Consider the following 14,642-nt stretch of genomic DNA (forward strand, 5'->3'; position numbering starts at 1 on the left):
AGTAGTGGCTGTAATCAGTAGTGGTTGTAGTCAGTAGTGGTTGTAGTCAGTAGTGGCTGTAATCAGTAGTGGTTGTAGTCAGTAGTGGTTGTAGTTAGTTGTGGCTGTAGTCAGTAGTGGCTGTATTCAGTAGTGGTTGTAGTTAGTTGTGGCTGTATTCAGTAGTGGTTGTAGTCAGTAGCGGTTGTAGTCAGTAGTGGTTGTAGTTAGTTGTGGTTGTATTTAGAAGTGGTTGTAGTCAGTAGTGGTTGTAGTCAGTAGTAGTTGTAGTCAGTAGTGGCTGTATTTAGTAGTGGTTGTAGTCAGTAGTGGATGTAGTCAGTAGTGGTTGTAGTCAGTAGTGGCTGTATGTAGTAGTGGTTGTAGTCAGTAGTGGCTGTATTTAGTAGTGGTTGTAGTCAGTAGTGGCTGTAGTCAGTAGCGGTTGTAGTCAGTAGTGGCTGTATTCAGTAGTGGTTGTAGTCAGTAGTGGTTGTAGTCAGTAGTGGCTGTAGTCAGTAGGGGCTGTAGTCAGTAGTGGTTGTAGTCAGTAGTGGTTGTAATCAGTAGTGGCTGTATTCAGTAGTGGTTGTAGTCAGTAGTGGTTGTAGTCAGTAGTGGCTGTAGTCAGTAGTGGCTGTATTTAGTAGTGGTTGTAGTCAGTAGTGGCTGTAGTCAGTAGTGGTTGTAGTCAGTAGTGGTTGTAATCAGTAGTGGCTGTATTCAGTAGTGGTTGTAGTCAGTAGTGGTTGTAGTCAGTAGTGGCTGTAGTCAGTAGATGTTGTAGTCAGTAGTGGATGTAGTCAGTAGTGGTTGTAGTCAGTAGTGTATGTAGTCAGTAGTGGTTGTAGACAGTAGTGGTTGTAGTCAGTAGTGGTTGTAGTCAGTAGTGGTTGTAGTCAGTAGTGTGTGTAGTCAGTAGTGGTTGTAGTCAGTAGATGTTGTAGTCAGTAGTGTATGTAGTCAGTAGTGGTTGTAGTCAGTAGTGTATGTAGTCAGTAGTGGTTGTAGACAGTAGTGGTTGTAGTCAGTAGTGGTTGTAGTCAGTAGTGTATGTAGTCAGTAGTGGTTGTAGACAGTAGTGGTTGTAGTCAGTAGTGGATGTAGTCAGTAGTGAATGTAGTCAGTAGTGGTTGTAGTTAGTAGTGGTTGTATTCAGAAGTGGTTGTAGTCAGTAGTGGTTGTAGTCAGTAGTGGTTGTAGTCAGTAGTGTGTGTAGTCAGTAGTGGTTGTAGTCAGTAGTGAATGTAGTCAGTAGTGGTTGTAGTTAGTTGTGGTTGTATTCAGAAGTGGTTGTAGTCAGTAGTGGTTGTAGTCAGTAGTGGCTGTATTTAGTAGTGGTTGTAGTCAGTAGTGGATGTAGTCAGTAGTGGTTGTAGTCAGTAGTGGCTGTATGTAGTAGTGGTTGTAGTCAGTAGTGGCTGTATTTAGTAGTGGTTGTAGTCAGTAGTGGCTGTAGTCAGTAGCGGTTGTAGTCAGTAGTGGTTGTATTCAGTAGTGGTTGTAGTCAGTAGTGGTTGTAGTCAGTAGTGGCTGTAGTCAGTAGTGGCTGTAGTCAGTAGTGGTTGTAGTCAGTAGTGGTTGTAATCAGTAGTGGCTGTATTCAGTAGTGGATGTAGTCAGTAGTGGCTGTAGTCAGTAGTGTGTGTAGTCAGTAGTGGTTGTAGTCAGTAGTGGTTGTAGTCAGTAGTGGCAGTAGTCAGTAGTGTATGTAGTCAGTAGTGGTTGTAGACAGTAGTGGTTGTAGTCAGTAGTGGTTGTAGTCAGTAGTGGTTGTAGTCAGTAGTGTGTGTAGTCAGTAGTGGTTGTAGTCAGTAGATGTTGTAGTCAGTAGTGGATGTAGTCAGTAGTGGTTGTAGTCAGTAGTGTATGTAGTCAGTAGTGGTTGTAGACAGTAGTGGCTGTAGTCAGTAGCGGTTGTAGTCAGTAGTGGTTGTATTCAGTAGTGGTTGTAGTCAGTAGTGGTTGTAGTCAGTAGTGGCTGTAGTCAGTAGTGGTTGTAGTCAGTAGTGGTTGTAATCAGTAGTGGCTGTATTCAGTAGTGGATGTAGTCAGTAGTGGCTGTAGTCAGTAGTGTGTGTAGTCAGTAGATGTTGTAGTGTTACGAACCTCTTTGGCCCAGCGGTCTAGGGGGGATGGATACGAGACCCGTAACATAAATCATGCAAATTATAATCGTGACATGTAACAGTGAGAACCAAAAACCACAGACAACTGAAATCTACCGTCAAACTCAAAAGGTTTATTTTAAACACACGGTAAAGGGGTGTGGGAAAAGGGGCTGAGCTGGACCCAAGCAACGAAACAATAATCCAAAACCACCCCTAAGCTAGACTAGCCTATTTCAACAACAGCTAGCTAACTAACCAAAAATACAGTGGGTGGTCCGCCCAGTTCTAACTATGGTACTTAGACACAGTATTCCTACGGGTAATGTATGCCCATGGGCGACTTGTCTTGGTACCCCCTTTTCCCACCAAACAAACAAACAGTCAAATAACAAAACAATACTCACAGGATTACCGGACAAATGTGACATGTAGTTTGCAAAAACAAAAGAGATCAATACAGAGAGAGAGAGACACGGGGAGATAGAGATTGGACACAAGAGCGAATGAGCACAAAGATTGATCACAGAGTGAGAATGAGCTCGCGAGATAAAAATGAGCTCTGGGAGAAAACAACTGACTGGGTTTTTAAACCAAGGGAAAGGGACTGTGATTGGTTGAGGGAGAAGGAACAGGTGTCTTCTGATTGGGGACTGATGATTGTCACCTGTGATGGGGAGAAGGAGAGAAAAGAAACACACAGGATACACACTTGTATCCGTAACACTCCACCCTTAAAAGAGCAACCCCCAGGGGGATTGCGACTAAAAGTATGTACACAGTTTATACAAAAGTATCTACAATGAATACTCACAAAATCAAAGTCAATCTTCCGAAACATACAAAAATTATTACACACGAGACAAAGCATCTGCTAACATATTTTCAGAACCCTTTTTGTGGCAAATCTCCAAATTATAATTTTGTACAATAAGAGCCCAACGCATAAGGCGCTGGTTCTGGTTGTACATACGGTGGAGAAACACTAAGGGGTTATGGTCCGTATATACAGTCACAGGTAGGGCACTAGACCCTATGTACACCTCAAAATATTGCAGAGCTAACAACAACGCTAGAGCTTCTTGCTCGATGGTGGCATAGTTTGTCTGACATTTGTTAAATTTTCTGGAGAAATAACACACCGGATGATCCAGTCCACTCTTGTCCTGCTGAAGTAGAACAGCACCAGCACCTCTGGCACTAGCATCTACCTCAAGTTTAAATGGTTTTTCAAAATACGGAGCTGCAAGTACAGGGGTATTACATAATAGTGCTTTAGCAGTTTCAAAAGCTACCTTACAGTCCGGGGACCACACAAACGATCTTGCCGGACTGAGCAAATCGGTCAATGGAGCAACTACCGCAGAGAAGTTTTTACAGAAGCTACGGTAGTAGCCAACCATCCCCAAAAAGCGGCGTAGCTCTCGTCTGGTGGTAGGCGCAGGGAATGCAGTGATAGCCAAGACCTTAGCATCAACAGGGCGCACCTGTCCATGGCCTACCTCTTTGCCGAGATAGGTAACAGTGGCCTTCCCAAACTCGCACTTTGCCAAGTTCAGGGTTAAAGAAGCAGCGGCCAAACGTTCACATACTACCCTTAGAGAGTTAACATGATCTGTCCACTCAGATGAATAAATCACTAGATCATCTAGATATGCACTACAATTAGGAACGCCAGCTAATACGGTGTTAACCAGTCGTTGAAAAGTGGCTGGTGCATTTCGCATCCCAAAAGCCATGACAGAGTATTGTAGGAAGTTGTCTGGGGTAACAAAGGCAGAAATCTCAGAAGCACGTGAGGTTAACGGAACCTGCCAGTAACCTTTTAAGAGGTCCAACTTAGTTACATAAGTAGCAGCACCAACAGTGTCAATACAGTCGTCCAGTCTGGGTAACGGGAAAGAATCTGGCAATGTGACAGAATTTACCTTTCGATAATCCGTACATAACCTGGACGTACCATCAGGTTTAGGAACCAGAATGCAAGGAGAACTCCAAGGGCTTGAACTTGGCGTGGCCAGGTCATTTTCCAACAAATATTTCACTTCATCCCTCATTATCTTCCTCTTAGAAGCATTGACACGATATGGGTGTTGCTTGATAGGGGCAGCATTTCCAACATTAATGTCATGTTCCAACACATTTGTGCGAGTAGGAACGTCATTAAAGAGACATGGAAAACTGTGGAGTAGCCTCACAATATCGTCGGCCTGTCCTTCCGTTAAGTGAACCAGACCTGACTGGAGAGACATCAGCATTTCTGAGTTGGGCAATCTAACACACTGCTGCTGAGTATTGCGCAACTCCAATCCATCTCCATCAACATCATCAATATGACAGTCCACTATCATAGCCGTAGAAGCAGCAGAAATAGCAGTAACTTCCGCTGTGGTTGAACCATCTACCTGGGTGATGGGTCGGGTTTGGTATGCTTTCAACATGTTAATGTGGCACACACGAGATTGCCGTTTTCTATCAGGAGTTTGAAGCACATAATCAGTTTCACTTAACTTCTTTTCAATCAAATAAGGACCAGAGAAACGAGCTGACAGTGAAGATCCTGGAACAGGCAATAACACCAGCACTTGGTCACCTGGCTGTAGTGGACGAGAAACAGCCTGTTTATCATAGTGTCTTTTCATACTTGTTTGTGAGGAAGACAGAGCTTCCTTAGCGAGAGCACAGGCTTGGTGTAGGCGCTCACGAAAGCGACTAACGTAGTCCAACACATTCTCTTCTTCCGTACACAACTCTTGGGACAAAACTGTTCTTTAAGGACTTTCATTGGTCCTCTCACTGTGTGACCAAACACTAGTTCAGCTGGGCTGAACCCTAGGGACTCCTGTACAGTTTCACGAGCAGCAAACAAAACTAGAGGAACTCCCTCATCCCAATCTTTCTCAGATTCCAAACAATATTTACGTAGCATAGACTTCAGTGTCTGATGCCATCGTTCAAGCGCACCCTGAGACTCTGGGTGATATGCGCTTGATACACGGTGCTTGCAACTGACAAGGATTTTAACACCTGCTTGAAGAGCTTTGACAGGAAATTTGTACCTTGATCAGTTTGTACCACCTTAGGTAACCCGAATGTCGTGAAGAACTTAATTAAGGCTTTACTCACCACTGGAGCTGTAATCCTTCTCAGAGGAATGGCTTCGGGGTATCTTGTTGCCATACACATTATCGTTAACAGAAACTGGTTACCCGATTTTGTCTTCGGTAACGGTCCAACACAATCAACCACCACATGTTCAAATGGTTCACCTATGACAGGTATAGGACAAAGAGGAGCAGGAGGAATAACCTGATTTGGTTTTCCTGTAACCTGACATGTGTGACATGTCCGACAGAACTGAGCCACATCTTGTTTTAAACCTGGCCAAAAGAAATGTCGAAGGATCCGATCATAAGTCTTCGTGATCCCTAAGTGTCCAGACCACTGGTGATCATGAGCAAGGGATAACACATTGTGTCGAAAGGCTGTAGGAATCACTATTTGGTAAACAGCATTCCAATCTCCCTCCGCGCCACCATGGGATGTCCATTTACGCATGAGGAGATTACCATCAAGAAAGTAAGCCACATTCTTCTTCTTTACCTCTTCCAATGAGACAACACTAGAAAAACATTTAGCAAGCTTGTTGTCAACCTTCTGGTTAGCAATCAGCTGCTCACGAGTGACTGGTAACTGTATTGCCTCAGCAATAAGTTCAACATACTTCGATTCTTCCCTTGTCTGTTTGTCAGAGGTGATCAGCTTCGCAGAGGTAGTACACAACCCATCCTCTTGATCATCTTCTTTGAACAGAACAGTGTTCGACAAATCTATCACGTCACCCACTTGTCTTGCCTGAGCACGAGTGACAGCACAAGCGGGGAACACATGGGGATAACTCTGTGCCAACTCATTGGAGAGAGAGTGGTCACTTTTATCCAACACTTCCAATACGGGTACTACCTTTCCTCCAGCAATATCGTTACCCATTATAAAGGTCACACCTTTTACTGGCAACATAGGACGTACCCCCACTCTGAATATTCCACTGATCAACTCAGAGTGTACATTCACAAAGTGCAATGGCACTGGGACAAAACCCATTTCAATACCCTGAACTAACACACTGGAACCACAGTATGTATTGTCGGATAAGGGCAACACATCAGACAATATAAATGACTGTGCCGCACCAGTATCTCTAAGGATTTTAACAGGACGCTGAGATGCTTCGTCATTCGCTATGGACACAAACCCCTCGAAAATGAACGGTTCGTAACTGCGGTCGGGTACTGAGACTTTCAAACTACATTTACCCTGAGGCACTGGTTTCGTTTCAGACCTCACAACAGTACGAATTAGCCCAACACCTGTCGGCGGCTTTGCACGAATAGGCATCCCTTGTTTGCGTTTTAGTAGGAAGCAATCATTAATCATATGTCCCACTTTATGACAATAGAAACAGGGACGCTCATTTTTCTGGCGTGCTTGATATACTGCGGGCCGACCAGGACTAAAAGTAGGCAACTCAGTAGCTCTACTCTCAGTATGAGCCGAAAACACACTCTTGTGCGTCAACACAAACTCGTCTGCCAACACAGACGCTTCTGACAGGGAGGATACTTTCTGTTCATTTAGGTATACTACAATGCGTTCGGGTAAACAATTTTTAAACTCTTCCAACAAAATTAACTCCCGGAGAGAGTTGAAATTAGTTACCTTACTAGCAGCATGCCATTTATCAAACAGATTTCCCTTGTCTCTAGCAAACTCCACATAAGTCTTATTAGAAGACTTTCTATGAGACCTAAATCTCTGTCGGTATGCCTCAGGCACAAGCTCATAAGCGCGAAGAACGGTAGCTTTGACCACTTCATAGTTCAAACTATCTTCCAGAGGTAGCGCTGATAAAACCTCTTGGGCTTTACCAGTTAATTTACATTGTAGCAATAAACACCATACTTCTTCAGGCCATTTCAAGGCTACAGCTATACGTTCAAACACACAAAAATAGGAGTCAACCTCTGACTCTCTAAACAAAGGTACTAAGGCAATCTGCCTACTAATGTCAAACGTGTTGGAAGCTACAGCTGGTGAGGACGACTCACTAACAGGCACAGTAGGAACGAAGGCTAGCCTCGCTGTCTCTGCTTCCAGTTCCATTTGGCGCATTTTGAAATCCATCTGCCGCTGTTCTCTTTCTTTTTCAGCCTCTATTTTACAGATTTCCAACTGCCGCTGTTCTCTTTCTTTTTCTGCCTCAAGTTTACACATTTCTAACTGGAGATTTTCTCGCCTAATTTGGGCTCTCTCTTCTGCCTCCAGTTGAAACTGTATAGAACGGACATCCCTTCTGGCATCACCAGTTGACAGTGGGGAGAGTGGATCAAAACGGGGCAATGTAGCTGGAGCTTTAGCCTCGCCTTCGGTCTCAGACACCGACGGGCTTACAGGAGCAGCAACATCCCCTACAGGGGTAGTAGGCTCAGGCAGCGGTAACACAAGCACCTGCTCTTTCAACAATACATTTAACACTAGTTTCTTAACCTCCGCCTTAACTAAATTGTGAGAAATAGACAATGAATAATGTTCTGCCAAGGTCATTAAATCAATTTTACGACATTTATTAAACACCTCCCACAAAGGGTTATCCAAAAAGGATTTCAACTCAAAAGTAGCCATCTTGAACTACTACCAAACACAAAAGCCAACAAATAGCAAACACTAATGCTTATGACGCTCAACACTGACTAACCACACAATAACAATCTGCATGAGCGGTATGGGCGTCAGTAATGACAGATCCCGGATGAGCCCCCACTTATGTTACGAACCTCTTTGGCCCAGCGGTCTAGGGGGGGATGGATACGAGACCCGTAACATAAATCATGCAAATTATAATCGTGACATGTAACAGTGAGAACCAAAAACCACAGACAACTGAAATCTACCGTCAAACTCAAAAGGTTTATTTTAAACACACGGTAAAGGGGTGTGGGAAAAGGGGCTGAGCTGGACCCAAGCAACGAAACAATAATCCAAAACCACCCCTAAGCTAGACTAGCCTATTTCAACAACAGCTAGCTAACTAACCAAAAATACAGTGGGTGGTCCGCCCAGTTCTAACTATGGTACTTAGACACAGTATTCCTACGGGTAATGTATGCCCATGGGCGACTTGTCTTGGTACCCCCTTTTCCCACCAAACAAACAAACAGTCAAATAACAAAACAATACTCACAGGATTACCGGACAAATGTGACATGTAGTTTGCAAAAACAAAAGAGATCAATACAGAGAGAGAGAGACACGGGGAGATAGAGATTGGACACAAGAGCGAATGAGCACAAAGATTGATCACAGAGTGAGAATGAGCTCGCGAGATAAAAATGAGCTCTGGGAGAAAACAACTGACTGGGTTTTTAAACCAAGGGAAAGGGACTGTGATTGGTTGAGGGAGAAGGAACAGGTGTCTTCTGATTGGGGACTGATGATTGTCACCTGTGATGGGGAGAAGGAGAGAAAAGAAACACACAGGATACACACTTGTATCCGTAACATGTAGTCAGTAGTGGATGTAGTCAGTAGTGGTTGTAGTCAGTAGTGTATGTAGTCAGTAGTGGTTGTAGACAGTAGTGGTTGTAGTCAGTAGTGGTTGTAGTCAGTAGTGGTTGTAGTCAGTAGTGTGTGTAGTCAGTAGTGGTTGTAGTCAGTAGATGTTGTAGTCAGTAGTGGATGTAGTCAGTAGTGGTTGTAGTCAGTAGTGTATGTAGTCAGTAGTGGTTGTAGACAGTAGTGGTTGTAGTCAGTAGTGGTTGTAGTCAGTAGTGTATGTAGTCAGTAGTGGTTGTAGACAGTAGTGGTTGTAGTCAGTAGTGGATGTAGTCAGTAGTGAATGTAGTCAGTAGTGGTTGTAGTTAGTTGTGGTTGTATTCAGAAGTGGTTGTAGTCAGTAGTGGTTGTAGTCAGTAGTGGTTGTAGTCAGTAGTGTGTGTAGTCAGTAGTGGTTGTAGTCAGTAGTGAATGTAGTCAGTAGTGGTTGTAGTTAGTTGTGGTTGTATTCAGAAGTGGTTGTAGTCAGTAGTGGTTGTAGTCAGTAGTGGCTGTATTTAGTAGTGGTTGTAGTCAGTAGTGGATGTAGTCAGTAGTGGTTGTAGTCAGTAGTGGCTGTATGTAGTAGTGGTTGTAGTCAGTAGTGGCTGTATTTAGTAGTGGTTGTAGTCAGTAGTGGCTGTTGTCAGTAGCGGTTGTAGTCAGTAGTGGTTGTATTCAGTAGTGGTTGTAGTCAGTAGTGGTTGTAGTCAGTAGTGGCTGTAGTCAGTAGTGGTTGTAGTCAGTAGTGGTTGTAATCAGTAGTGGCTGTATTCAGTAGTGGATGTAGTCAGTAGTGGCTGTAGTCAGTAGTGTGTGTAGTCAGTAGTGGTTGTAGTCAGTAGTGGTTGTAGTCAGTAGTGGCAGTAGTCAGTAGTGGTTGTAGTCAGTAGTGGATGTAGTCAGTAGTGGTTGTAGTCAGTAGTGGATGTAGTCAGTAGTGGTTGTAGTCAGTAGTGGTTGTAGTCAGTAGTGGTTGTAGTCAGTAGTGGTTGTAGTCAATAGTGGCTGTAGTCAGTAGATGTTGTAGTCAGTAGTGGATGTAGTCAGTAGTGGTTGTAGTCAGTAGTGGTTGTAGTCAATAGATGTTGTAGTCAGTAGTGGATGTAGTCAGTGGTGGATGTAGTCAGTAGTGGATGTAGTCAGTAGTGGTTGTAGTCAGTAGTGAATGTAGTCAGTAGTGGATGTTGTCAGTATTGGTTGTAGTCAGTAGTGGATGTAGTCAGTAGTGGTTGTAGTCAGTAGTGGATGTAGTCAGTAGTGGATGTAGTCAGTGGTGGATGTAGTCAGTAGTGGATGTAGTCAGTAGTGGATGTAGTCAGTAGTGGTTATAGTCAGTAGTGGATGTTGTCAGTATTGGTTGTAGTCAGTAGTGGATGTAGTCAGTAGTGGTTGTAGTCAATAGTGGATTTAGTCAGTAGTGGATGTAGTCAGTAGTGGATGTAGTCAGTAGTGGATGTAGTCAGTAGTGGATGTAGTCAGTAGTGTGTGTTAGGGGGTTAAAATAAGCATTGCTTTTAGAGCTGAACTAAATGATACAGTAGAACACTATGCTTTGTTGGATGTCTGTAGGTCTTACTGTTGCTGAGATATTATAATCATTATTTTACCAATTCCTGGGTCAAAAGGTCACCGGAGATAATGCACATGTCAATGGCAAAGCCTTTTCCAAAGATGGTACCAGAATGACACAGCTGAACAAACAGGAACTGAAATTTCTCAAGACAGTAATGTCCTATCAACATGAGATTGTCAGGGCTATACACAGTACCAGTCAAACGTTTGGTCAATGCTGACAGTTAATATGCAAATTGCTGTTAATGTAGGCACTTATTTCATGTTGTACCAATAAATCATAGACAAATTAGTATTTTTTCACCTAAGTGTTTTTATTTTGACCTACTAATGCTACTTAACAAACTAAAGTTGGATGTAATCATTGCGTGCTTGGAATATGTGACCAAACACTATATGTTGGACTGCTATAATGCACATTGGCGTGAATTTCAGTTAGAGTCTGCTCAGAGGAGGAAGGGGAGGACCGTCCTCCTCAGTGAATTTCAGTTAGAGTCTGCTCAGAGGAGGAAGGGGAGGACCGTCCTCCGCAGTGAATTTCAGTTAGAGGCTTCTCAGAGGAGAAGGGGAGGACGGTCCTCCTCAGTGAATTTCAGTAGAGGCTTCTCAGAGGAGGAAGGGGAGGACCGTCCTCCTCAGTGAATTTCAGTAGAGGCTGCTCAGAGGAGGAAGGGGAGGACCGTCCTCCTCAGTGAATTTCAGTAGAGGCTTCTCAGAGGAGGAAGGGGAGGACCGTCCTCCTCAGTGAATTTCAGTAGAGGCTTCTCAGAGGAGGAAGGGGAGGACCGTCCTCCTCAGTGAATTTCAGTAGAGGCTTTTCAGAGGAGGAAGGGGAGGACCGTCCTCCTCAGTGAATTTCAGTAGAGGCTTCTCAGAGGAGGAAGGGGAGGACCGTCCTCCTCAGTGAATTTCATATAGATAGAAATAGTGAAACATTAAAAAAGTTATTCTTTTTAGATAAAAATATACTAAATATAATCACGTGACCCAATAATTGATTAAAACACACTGATTTACAATGAAGGTCTACAGTAGCCTCAACATCACTCTGTAAGGTAGCACCATGGTGTAGCCAGAGGACAGCTAGTTTCCGTCCTCCTCTGGGTACATTGACTTCAAAACAAAACCTAAGAAGCTCATGGTTCTGACCCCCTTCCTTAGACTTACACAGTAATTATGACAACTTCCAGAGGACGTCCTCCAACCTATCAGAGCTCTTGTAGCATGAACTGACATGTTGTCCACCCAATCAAAGGATCAGAGACTGAATCTAGTACTGGAAGCATAATCTACAGCTAGCTAGCAGTGCAGTGCATAACATGTTGTGAGCAGTTGACTCAAAGAGAGAGAAAGACAATAGTTGAACAGTTCTCAACAAATTAATATATTCCAAAATGAAGGAGAGAGCGCGAGAGAGAGTACATCTGTGCTTGTGTCAGTAAATCCATGTGTGTTCCTCAGGTCCTGTCTGTAGCTGGTTGTGTCAGTAAATCCATGTGTGTTCCTCAGGTCCTGTCTGTAGCTGGTTGTGTCAGTAAATCCATGTGTGTTCCTCAGGTCCTGTCTGTAGCTGGTTGTGTCAGCAAATCCATGTGTGTTCCTCAGGTCCTGTCTGTAGCTGGTTGTGTCAGTCAATCCATGTGTGTTCCTCAGGTCCTGTCTGTAGCTGGTTGTGTCAGTAAATCCATGTGTGTTCCTCAGGTCCTGTCTGTAGCTGGTTGTGTCAGTAAATCCATGTGTGTTCCTCAGGTCCTGTCTGTAGCTGGTTGTGTCAGTAAATCCATGTGTGTTCCTCAGGTCCTGTCTGTAGCTGGTTGTGTCAGTAAATCCATGTGTGTTCCTCAGGTCCTGTCTGTAGCTGCTTGTGTCAGTAAATCCATGTGTGTTCCTCAGGTCCTGTCTGTAGCTGGTTGTGTCAGTAAATCCATGTGTGTTCCTCAGGTCCTGTCTGTAGCTGCTTGTGTTAAATGGTCTCTCCCTCTAGATGTTACACCTGCATTAGTCAGCCTGGTAATTGTGATTAATTACTCTTCAACACATGGCCTCAACCCTGCAAGCACACACACACACACACACACACACACACACACACACACACACACACACACACACACACACACACACACACACACACACACACACACACACACACACACACACACACACACACACACACACACACACGGAACACACACACAAGTCTAACAGCTGTGGTTCTGTGATTAAGTACATCACTACTCGGTTATAAAGTGGCACACCGCCTCAGCAGACTAGGGACTGAATGTTTTTCTCCTATGAAAATAGTTAAGAGTAGCTTACATATAGGGGCAGATACTCTGCCTTTAGAAATGATTCACACACCTTGACTTTTTCCTCATTTTGTTGTGTTACAGCCTGCATTTCATATGGTTTAATTGAGATGTTGTGTCACTGGCCTACACACAATATCCCCATATTGTCAAAGTGGAATAAAAATGTTTATAAATTCATTGAAAATGAAAAGCTTTAATGTATTGCGTCAAGTATTCGACCCCTTTGTTATGGAAAGCTTAAATAATTTCAGGAGAAAAAATTTGTTTAACAATTCACATAATAAGTTGCATGGACTTATTAAACCCTTTTATTGCACTTTCAACACTATTATCCAATGATCTGTAAGATCCCTCAGTCGAGCAGTGAATTTCAAACATGGATTCAACCACAAAGACCAGCAAGGTTTTCCAATGCCTGCAAAGAAGGGCACCTATTGGTAGATGGGTATAAAATAAAAAGCAGACATTAAATATATTGTACCTTTGAGCATGGTGAAGTTATTAATTACCCTTTGGATGGTGTATCAATAGACCCAGTCACTACAAAGATACTGGCGTCCTTCCTAACTCAGTTGCCGGAGAGGAAGGAAACCGCTCAGGGGTTTCTCCCTGAAGCCAATGGTCACTTTAAAACAGTTACAGAGTTTAATAGTTATAGAAGAAAAGGGAGGATACTCCTCAATACTAACCTAAATGACAGTGTGAAAAGAAGCAAGCCTGCACAGAATAACAAATATTCTAAAACATGCATCCTGTTATAAAAAAAAGGCATTGAAGTTAAACTGCAAAAAAATGTGCCAAAGAAACTGACTTTATGTCCTGAATACAAAGTGTTATGTTTGGGGCAAATCCAACACAACATAACTGACTACCACTCTTCAAGCATGGTGGTGGTTGCATCATGTTATGGGTATGCTTGTCATCGGCAAGGACTACGTCGTTTTAAGGATGAAAATAAATTGAATAGAGCTAAGAGATAGATTAAAATGGGGAGGAGCTGGTCCAACTCAAGGTGTCATAAAAACAAAACACACCCCCGCCCTACATGGCAGATACATGTAGGATAAATAACAACAGGTCATATCATTTACTCTGGGCTGGCAGATACATGTAGGATAAATAACAATAGGTCATATCATTTACTCTGGGCTGGCAGATACATGTAGGATAAATAACAACAGGTCATATCATTTACTCTGGGCTGGCAGATACATGTAGGATAAATAACAATAGGTCATATCATTTACTCTGGGCTGGCAGATACATGTAGGATAAATAACAACAGGTCATATCATTTACTCTGGGCTGGCAGATACATGTAGGATAAATAACAACAGGTCATATCATTTACTCTGGGCTGGCAGATACATGTAGGATAAATAACAACAGGTCATATCATTCACTCTGGGCTGGCAGATACATCTAGGATAAATAACAACAGGTCATATCATTTACTCTGGGCTGGCAGATACATGTAGGATAAATAACAACAGGTCATATCATTTACTCTGGGCTGGCAGATACATGTAGGATAAATAACAACAGGTCATATCATTTACTCTGGGCTGGCAGATACATGTAGGATAAATAACAATAGGTCATATCATTTACTCTGGGCTGGCAGATACATGTAGGATAAATAACAACAGGTCATATCATTTACTCTGGGCTGGCAGATACATGTAGGATAAATAACAACAGGTCATATCATTTACTCTGGGCTGGCAGATACATGTAGGATAAATAACAACAGGTCATATCATTTACTCTGGGCTGGCAGATACATGTAGGATAAATAACAACAGGTCATATCATTTACTCTGGGCTGGCAGATACATGTAGGATAAATAACAACAGGTCATATCATTTACTCTGGGCTGGCAGATACATGTAGGATAAATAACAACAGGTCATATCATTTACTCTGGGCTGGCTGGTGTAATAGCTAAAGGCAGATTAACTCTCACACACTCATGTACACATGGACACCAACGCACATACACATATGGACGTACACACACACACACACACACACAGACGGCTTGGATTTCAGTTATTAACTGATGAAATGAGTGGG

The sequence above is a fragment of the Salmo salar genome, chromosome ssa08 (genome assembly GCF_905237065.1).
Source record: "Salmo salar chromosome ssa08, Ssal_v3.1, whole genome shotgun sequence".
Classification (NCBI taxonomy): domain Eukaryota; kingdom Metazoa; phylum Chordata; class Actinopteri; order Salmoniformes; family Salmonidae; genus Salmo; species Salmo salar.